Source organism: Ammodytes marinus (assembly GCF_949987685.1).
Source record: "Ammodytes marinus genome assembly, chromosome: 8".
Lineage (NCBI taxonomy): Eukaryota > Metazoa > Chordata > Actinopteri > Uranoscopiformes > Ammodytidae > Ammodytes > Ammodytes marinus.
Genome location: NC_137212.1, coordinates 8,442,692 through 8,453,079, shown reverse-complemented (window position 1 = coordinate 8,453,079; position 10,388 = coordinate 8,442,692).

Here is a 10,388-nt window from a genome sequence, read left to right as displayed (position 1 = left end):
TTAATGTAAGGGAATTTGGTGCAATAGATTGGTGGCTCTAAGTTTTTTTGTCTTATTTATTGCCTTTTCTCTCTCATTCACTTGAAAAAATTGTTTTATCAACAAGCTGGTTTTTCCAGTTTTTCTGAGCTGTTTTTTTAACGTTTTTCTTAGTAAATACACACGTTGTATGGATAAAGTCAAGATGGTTGGCTGACTAACTTGTTTGGCTCATTTTACTATTCATTTGAACTGAAATAAAACGTTTCTTTTTCTTTAATTCTCTTCACCAGAGTACACCAAATTGCTTATTTTACATGTTCAAATCACAAAAAATTCTGGGTGGGAAAACCACAGACCCCCCTAAAGGGGTGTGTTTTCGGACATGTCATCTTTTTCATGTCTTATGAGTATGCATGCCTGACACTAGTGAGGCCACAAAAACCTAAATGCCCAGTATATAGTTTTATTTCTGATGACCAACCTGTTATTCACTGTGTCCTTTACTTTTGGGAGAATCAGTGCAGGCAGACATGTCATGGTTGAGCCGATCACCTGCTCTAATATGCAACTTAAAATGGAAGTCTGTAATTGGGGCGGGGGGGGGGGGGGGGAGAGGGCGCCTGCTAAGTGCCTGCATACCCCCCAGAAAGTGGGTAGTTGCACCCCTGCATATCAGTTTGTTAGCCAGTGAGCTAACCAAAGCTAATCCAAGTCAAGGAAGTGGAGAGGCTTCTGCACTGTGACAAATTCTACTATGTAAAATACAGCCAGAGAGAGGAAGACTGTTCAGACCGACAGACCACCACATATTCTAGTGGGACAGAAGTGATCATTGAGAAGGATTTTTTTTGTATGACTATAATTCTGCCTTTAAGATAAACCTATATGCGTTTGTGTATATTTCTTGTTCTTTTAAATTAGAATTGCTTAAGCCTTCCTAGCCTAATACATAACATCACCACCAACAAAAAAATGTAAAACAATTATGATATTGTATCGGACAGTATCGGTATCGACCGATATCCAAAACCCAGATATCGGAATCGGATCGGAACTAAAAATAGTGGATCGGTGCATCCCTAGGTTCATGCAGTTATGCAAGGTACACCAACTTATATTGTACATTCATTTTCAATATGTTTAAATAAATATGTACAGGCTTGTTTGGTTTGCGGTGCAGAACTTTTACTTTTATTTAAGAAGTATTTTATTTATTGGAGACTTTGGTTGTATGCAGCAGTTTTTTCTTTTCTATACTGGAAAATACCTTTAGGCTGCAATTCTGCACACATTTTTCCTCTTAACTGAGAACCGTACCGTACAGAACAGAACCGTGACTTAAAAACCGAGGGACGTACCGAACCGTGACTTTTGACCCCTAATAGTAGGTGGTAGCTCACTTTGACTTGGTCATTTTCAAAGTAGCTCACAAGCTGAAAAACAGTGGGCACCCCTGTTCTAAGGTATAGGCCAAGATGGAAAATACTTACTGAGGGTATGTCATTACATTTAATGTTGTTGTCTTCAACACAAATACCAGATTTGGAACACCAAATGGTATCAGTAATATAACTTTATTTTTAGAACTACTTTAGCTGACATCAAATACATGTAAATTAAATAGAGGCTAAAATGCTGTTTGGGCCATTGCCAAACCATAGATCCTTTCTTCAAGGTTGTCAAACAGGTTACCTATTTTCAGAATGCTATGATGTAATGCAATTCCTCTCCTCCTTCTGTCTGCTCTTTTTATTTACTTCTTGGTTTAAACTCTACTAGTCTAAACTCAATTATTGTTATTATTATTTTTTACTGCTATAACTGTACACATGCTGTGAACTCGAGTAATATTATTATCTGTTTAGATACTTGACATCATACTGTATATGCCTATACCTTCAAATAATCAATTGTCAGTATTTGTATGCATTGTGCTTTACCTATTTATTTGTCTATGACGTAATAGCTGAAAAGCCTTGTTTATTATGTAATCACTCACCCATCCTCATCAAACGCTTATCTAGGATCGGGTGGGGGCTGGGTATCCCGAGGCATTACTATAGGCCACTGTGTAGATATAATCTCTCCACCTAGTCCTAGGTCTTCCCCAAGGCCTTCTCCCAGCTGGACTCACAGATCATAGATAAATCATTACGTCATATAACATACAGTAACTTCATCCCAAACCCTGGGTTTTACGCAAGTATGGGTTCAGGTACGTCCATGGTTCAGGTTAGTTGGCAGACAGGCAAAGGTAGGTATTTGTCAATAGCTTGAATGTGATTAGATTAGATCAGAGTGGGGAGGTGAGAGCAGGTTGGAAGGTGGCTGAGGCAGTGAGGTGTTGGGAAAAAGAGAGAAAATCTGAGGGCCTCTGGTGGATGGATGAAAAATTGCAAAAGAAGGACCCGGGGAATAAGGAAATGGGCTGGAGATGAAGAACAGGGAAAAGGATCAAATGTCTTTGAGTGGAGAAGAAGTGTATATAAACTTGGGGTCAGTGGATTCTAAACACATGTTGGTTAAGATACATACCTGATGGAACCGCAGTTGGAACAGCATTACAAAAGGAGCCCTCACAACACTCTGGGACAACGGTGATGCTCATTCCATCAAAAGATGGAAACAAATTTCTTAAAAAGGGAGCAGCGGCACATAGGTTTCTAGATATGCAGCCAAATACCGGAAAGGAGCGCAGACCAATGTTCACTGTTGATGAAAAAACTGTTTTACTGCCCTGTATTGATATCGATTAGAGATTCCTGGAAAACAAATCTACATCCTACTGTACATCTTGATTAAAATTCTACAGCTCTGTGGAAAAAATAATAGACCACTCTTGTTTTTAAATTGGAATCTTTTTTTAATTGGCTCTCTTCATAGTAAAACCACAGAAACTGATTGTTTGGATTGGTCTCTTCATTTTGTCTTAGAGCTGTATAATACAACAATGTAAATATACTGTATTACAAGTAAACTGTCAATAAAAACATTTTTATTTTAGCAAAAGTACAAAAGTAGTGTGCAAGAAAGTTTTTAAAGTAAAAGTAGTTATTGTGCTAAATGGTCCCTCCAAGACTGCCATATATACTGTACTTTTTGTTAGAGATGTATCATTAAAGTTTAAGAGGTTGAAGTGGAGAAATTTGTACATGTTAAACTAATGTAGTTTTTAAGAGATGATTATCTGATACAAATGTATTTAATTTTATTTTATTTGTAAATTCACTCATCATATAAACATAAGTTCAGTAAAAGTGCCGTATATTTACCTCTGAAATGTAGTGGAACAGAAGTATTCAGGTAAAAGACATATAGAGATAATTTTTGTTCAAAAGACTCACCACTTGCACTTACGCAACGGTCCTCCGTTCCCTTACATTTTAGCGTAGAAGTGCATTGAGATCCGATACAAGTGAAACACTCTAATCCGTTTTCTGGTTGATCCCCAGGGACTGAAAAAATAAATTTAAAAAAATGTTGTCGACCAAAAGAGAATATTCAAGTGCCCCAAAACAAAAATAGAACATTGTCATCTATGTTATCATCTCTTATCTTAAATAAGATAATTATCCATCTGTACTCACAACGAAGAGTTTCTGAGTTGCAGTCATCTGTGTTGCAGCACTTAGTAGATGAAACTTCACGTGAAAAACCGAAGTTGGATGAAGAATTATGAAAGCCTATATCTGGATCTGGACACAGGTCAGGCGATGCACACTCTTTGATGATTCGATTTTCATCTAACAACATTCCACCTGATAAAAGGTTTAAAATCAGTGCAATGTGTTAATGTCAGAAAATAATGCTCTGCTGTACCCTGGAAATCCAGACTTGCCGCTAGTAAATTTAAATTTGCTCCGTGGGTCTGGATTTCCAGGCTAGCTCTGCTGTACATGTCTTTACTGAAAAGTACTGGATGAAATAAAGAAAACATTACTTAGAATGGAAGAAGTCATACACATCTCCCCTGAGGTACATGTAACTGGTCCTGTGATTGAACAGTTCTTATCCTCCGGATCGGTGCACAATTGACACGTGAGTGCTTCAGCTGCAGGGGGAAAATAGTTCATGAATCTGCAATTCTTCTCTTTGTAAAAATAATCATAAATAACATGGGACTGTAATGGCTTACAATGGATTGAATTGTTTTAAATGCACTATGATATGTGTGATTAATTGTAAGGGGAGTCGGGCTTAGTCATATGTGTTTGCATGTTCATCATTATTAATTTATTACAATTTACAGCAACAAATAACCTTTTTTTCTGTGCAAATGTTGTTGAATGCTTTTGTTTGTAGTAATGTACACTGTTAACATTAGTCAAGTTTATTTAATAAAAAATATAATCAACTGCGGTTTATTGTAGCAAACAATAACAGCAATATTTTTTGGAATATCACAAAACAAAGACTTAAATTCTCAACTTTTTAAACACTTACACTGTCTCCAGTCTCATCTGGATTCTTGTATAATCTTATACAATGAAAATCTTATGCAATTAAAAAGTCACAATCAAAGCCATCATCAATATTTACCTTGTCCAGACCATGAATGCAAATATCCAAGCAAATATATCCAACAGAGGATTTTCCTGTCCATGATGAATGCTGTTACTTCTCACCACTCCAACTAAAGATATATTGGTATTTTGTTATTGCTTATTGCAAATTTCAGATTGTCTTTAATAATTACGCCTCCCTTAATAATGGAGGGAGTGGCAAGGCATTACAAACAAAGGCGGGCTGCTCGTGTAACCTGAAAAGCAGGTCATGTGAGTTATATGTTTCGAAACGAAAGAAACTACAAACAAAATCATAAAACACATCAGACAGTTCAAATAATCTGCAATGACCTTACACCATACACCATGACAATTAATTTCCTTTTTAAGTTGCTGCTGTATGGATCAGCTTCTAGTCAGTCAGGATTGGTAAAGTGTGATAGTCTGAGTTTTGGTCTTTGTTTCAATGTTTGTCGTCAGTGAAGTGAACCTCTCAAATATATGACAATTCTCATCAAGTCCAATTTCCATGGCTAACATAAAATCTTCAACCATAGTAAGTTTTTGTTTGTTATATATACAAGGTTCAATAAGTTTAACCTTAAAATCCTGATTGAAAGTGGTGGATCTAGATTTCTATCATATATTTATTATGAGTGATTTTTTTTTTAAAGATATAAAAGATTGTTTGGCATTTTTATGCTTTATTGATAGTATAGAGACAGAGCTGAAATGGGGCAGAGAGGGGAGTGACATGCAGAGAACGACCGCGGGCTGGAATCGAACCCCGGTCCGCTGCTGGCCAAGGCCCATGGGGGGGGACGCCCTACCAACTGAGCTAAGGGCGCCCCATGAGTGATTTTTGATTACAAGTGTTATTCGAACCGAGGGACATACATTTGCTTAGTCAAAGACTAAATTCAGAGATACACATACAATTTTTTATATTTGAATTGTCTTTTACTGTGACATCACAGTAATATTTACAAAGTACGTTTTTTTAACCCTATATTTCTCTTTCTGTGATGTCACGAGAAGGAGAAATATAGGGTTAAAAAAACACTCTTTCTGCCTTTTCTCAGGCTAGGATGAACCGATTTTAATTTTTTTTGCACATTTATACTACATAGGATCTCAGAATTCAATACACCTTCATATTCAAACCGGTTAAGTAGGCCTTTAACATTGTGTTCCACGGTTAAAATGCCTTTGCACTTAATGTGCTCTTGCCAAAGCCAAACTATTACTGGAAGCCTTAATCAAAGCTGTCTAACAGGTTTCTTAATGAAGTAATGCCAAGAGTATTTATATTCAATGTTATAGTGTTGCCATAAAGACATTTAGTAGACTATTAGGTTCAAATATTTCTCAGTGTTGACATCGTCTAGCCTAACTTCAGTTGGTACACAGTACATTTGAGATGCTGTCAGAGAAAATCATGACTTTCAATGTCTTTGAGGAGCAATGGAAGGATGCAATCAGAGTTGGCTGTAAATAAATATGTAAATAATTACTTTAACAAGTAGACAAGGCAAATGTTTAAGTTCCAGCAACTACTGCTATCTGGGAAAGAAGTGCAAACCATGAGCTACAATATATCATCACTGGTGACGCAAAAAAGTGGGGCGAACCTAACCATGTTATTTAACAGTAGCTTAATAATGTAGTATTGAAAAGTGTCCGTTGTGTGTGTCGACATATAATCAAACAAATAATGGATATATTTCTTTCTTTCTTTAGAAATGGTATAACACAAGATGAAATAACATAAATGCTCAACTTGTATTATAGTTTTAAATGATGTGGAAAAAATGGTTGGGGCTCAAACAAAACATCACATGACATTTTTAGAGTTAAAGTCAAATATACATATGAACAATACAAGTTTATGTCAGTACAAAATAATATTGTTTTGAAAAAGCACTTGCACAATAGCCCTGCTGACCTAAGGTAAGGATCACAAAGGAAATGCATTATTTTCAAAAATATTTATATACTTTATATTCCATACATAAAAGCAACACCAGGACAGGCAGGTTTACCAAAATGGAAAAGGGACACACAAAAAAATGCAAAAAAAACAAACAAACACTCAATTTGACACAATATAAAACAAACATCTATTTTGATCGAATCCTTAATAATTGAACCATAAACATTAAAAAATAAAATGGCAACCTGTACGCAGAACTAAGTCTACTATAGACGTCCTTCTCTGTAGTGAAATTAATGTGTTTTATAGGACAAAACACATACAACAAACAAACAACAACTGGTTTTCCAGATAATTAAAAATATACATTCTATAAGCTTGACACATCCATTCTTGAGGGGAGAGGACAGAGAGGATTCACATTTAATTGTGTCAGTAATATTCGACAGACAGTTAAAAGCCCTGATTCAGGGTACACTTGTGTTCAATCATTTTTTTTATCAATTCACCTTTGACAATTTTTGCCTACATAAAAGGTTCTAGAGGTCAACTTAAGCCCTTTGTAATGTTGGTCACTGGTTGGTATTTGGAGGAGCAGTTGTGGTAGTTGGAGGTGCAGTTGATCTAGTTTGAGGGGAAGTTGTGGTAGTTGGAGGGACAATTTAGGTAGTTGGAGGGGCAGTTGTTGTAGTAGGAGTTATAGTTGTGTTGGTTGGAGGAGAAGTTGTGGCAATTGGTCGGGCTGTTGGAGAGTTTGGAGGGGCAGTTGTGGTAGTTGGAGGGGTAGTTGTGGTGGTTGGAGGTGCAGTTGTGGGAGTTGGAGGGGTAGTTGTGGTGGTTGGGGGGGCAGATGTGATAATCGGAGCCGCAGTTGTGGTGATTGAAGCAGCAGTTGTGGTTGTTGGAGCAGTAGTTGTGGTGGTTGAAGCAACAGTTGTGGTAGTTGGAGGGACAGTTGTGATGGTTGGAGCCGAAGTTGTGGTTGTTGGAGCTGCAGTTGTGGTTGTTGGAGGGAAAGTTGTGGTGGTTGGAGCTGCAGTTGTGGTAGCTGGAGCCACAGTTGTGGTGGTTGGAGCTGAAGTTGTGGTGGTGGTTGCAGCAGTTGTGGTAGTTGGAGGGGCAGTTGTGGTAGTTGGAGCCAAAGTTGTGGTAGTTGGAGGGACAGTTGTGATGGTTGGAGCCGAAGTTGTGGTTGTTGGAGCTGCAGTTGTGGTTGTTGAAGGGACAGTTGTGGTGGTTGGAGCTGCAGTTGTGGTAGTTGGAGGGGCAGTTGTGGTAGTTGGAGCAACAGTTGTGGTAGTTGGAGGGACAGTTGTGATGGTTGGAGCCGAAGTTGTGGTTGTTGGAGCTGCAGTTGTGGTTGTTGGAGCAGTAGTTGTGGTGGCTGGAGCCACAGTTGTGGTGGTTGGAGCTGAAGTTGTGGTTGTGGTTGCAGCCGTTGTGGTAGTTGGAGGGGCAGTTGTGGTAGTTGGAGCCAAAGTTGTGGTGGTTGGAGGGGTAGCTGTGGTTGTTGGAGCTGAAGTTGTGGTGGTTGGAGGGGCAGTTGTGGTTGTTGGAGCCACAGTTGTGGTAGTTGGAGGGGTAGTTGTGGTTGTTGGAGCCACAGTTGTGGTAGTTGGAGGGGTAGTTGTGGTGGTTGGAGCTGCAGTTGTGGTTGTTGGAGGTGCAGTTGTGGTGGTTGGAGCTGAAGTTGTGGTAGTAGGAGGTGCAGTTGTGGTAGTTGGAGGGGCAGTTGTGGTAGTTGGAGGAGCAGTTGTTGTGGTTGGAGGGACAGTTGTGGTAGTTTTAGCAACAGTTGTTGTAGTTGGAGGGACAGTTGTGGTGGTTGGAGGTGCAGTTGTGGTAGTTGGAGGGACAGTTGTGGTGGTTGGAGGGACAGTTGTGGTAGTTGGAGCGACAGTTGTGGTAGTTGGAACAACAGTTGTTGTAGTTGGAGGGACAGTTGCGGTAGTTGGAGCAACAGTTGTTGTAGTTGGAGGGACAGTTGTGGTGGTTGGAGCTGAAGTTGTGGTTGTTGGAGCTGTAGTTGTGGTAGTTGGAGGTGCAGTTGTGGTGGTTGGAGGTGCAGTTGTGCTAGTTTTAGCCACAGTTGTGGTGGTTGGAGCTGCAGTTGTGGTAGTTGGAGGTGCAGTTGTGGTGGTTGGAGCTGAAGTTGTGGTAGTAGGAGGTGCAGTTGTGGTAGTTGGAGGGGCAGTTGTGGTAGTTGGAGGAGCAGTTGTTGTGGTTGGAGGGACAGTTGTGGTAGTTTTAGCAACAGTTGTGGTGGTTGGAGGTGCAGTTGTGGTAGTTGGAGGGACAGTTGTGGTGGTTGGAGGGACAGTTGTGGTAGTTTGAACAACAGTTGTTGTAGTTGGAGCGACAGTTGTGGTAGTTGGAGCAACAGTTGTTGTAGTTGGAGGGACAGTTGTGGTGGTTGGAGCCGAAGTTGTGGTTGTTGGAGCTGCAGTTGTGGTAGTTGGAGGTGCAGTTGTGGTGGTTGGAGGTGCAGTTGTGCTAGTTTTAGCCACAGTTGTGGTGGTTGGAGGTGCAGTTGTGGTAGTTGGAGCAACAGTTGTGGTAGTTGGAACAACAGTTGTTGTAGTTGGAGGGACAGTTGTATTAGTTGGAGCAACAGTTGTTGTAGTTGGAGGGACAGTTGTGGTGGTTGGAGCTGAAGTTGTGGTTGTTGGAGCTGCAGTTGTGGTGGTTGGATCTGCAGTTGTGGTGGTTAGAGCTGCAGTTGTGGTGGTGGTTGCAGCAGTTGTGGTAGTTGGAGGGGCAGTTGTGGTAGTTGGAGCAACAGTTGTGGTAGTTGGAGGGACAGTTGTGATGGTTGGAGCCAAAGTTGTGGTTGTTGGAGGGGCAGTTGTGGTTGTTGGAGCAACAGTTGTGGTGGTTGGAGGTGCAGTTGTGGTAGTTGGAGGGACAGTTGTGGTGGTTGGAGGGAGAGTTGTGGTAGTTGGAGCGACAGTTGTGGTAGTTGGAACAACAGTTGTTGTAGTTGGAGGGACAGTTGCGGTAGTTGGAACAACAGTTGTTGTAGTTGGAGGGACAGTTGCGGTAGTTGGAGCAACAGTTGTTGTAGTTGGAGGGACAGTTGTGGTGGTTGGAGCCGAAGTTGTGGTTGTTGGAGCTGCAGTTGTGGTAGTTGGAGGTGCAGTTGTGGTGGTTGGAGCTGAAGTTGTGGTAGTAGGAGGTGCAGTTGTGGTAGTTGGAGGGGCAGTTGTGGTAGTTGGAGGAGCAGTTGTTGTGGTTGGAGGGACAGTTGTGGTAGTTTTAGCAACAGTTGTGGTGGTTGGAGGTGCAGTTGTGGTAGTTGGAGGGACAGTTGTGGTGGTTGGAGGTGCAGTTGTGGTAGTTTTAGCCACAGTTGTGGTGGTTGGAGGTGCAGTTGTGGTAGTTGGAGGTGCAGTTGTGGTGGTTGGAGCTGAAGTTGTGGTAGTAGGAGGTGCAGTTGTGGTAGTTGGAGGGGCAGTCGTGGTAGTTGGAGGAGCAGTTGTTGTGGTTGGAGGGACAGTTGTGGTAGTTTTAGCAACAGTTGTGGTGGTTGGAGGTGCAGTTGTGGTAGTTGGAGCAACAGTTGTGGTAGTTGGAACAACAGTTGTTGTAGTTGGAGGGACAGTTGTGGTAGTTGGAACAACAGTTGTTGTAGTTGGAGGGACAGTTGCGGTAGTTGGAGCAACAGTTGTTGTAGTTGGAGGGACAGTTGTGGTTGTTGGAGCCGAAGTTGTGGTTGTTGGAGCTGCAGTTGTGGTAGTTGGAGGTGCAGTTGTGGTGGTTGGAGGTGCAGTTGTGCTAGTTGGAGCAACAGTTGTGGTAGTTGGAACAACAGTTGTTGTAGTTGGAGGGACAGTTGTGGTAGTTGGAGCAACAGTTGTTGTAGTTGGAGGGACAGTTGTGGTGGTTGGAGCTGAAGTTGTGGTTGTTGGAGCTGCAGTTGTGGTGGTTGGAGCTGCAGTTGTGGTGGTTAGAGCTGCAGTTGTGGTGGT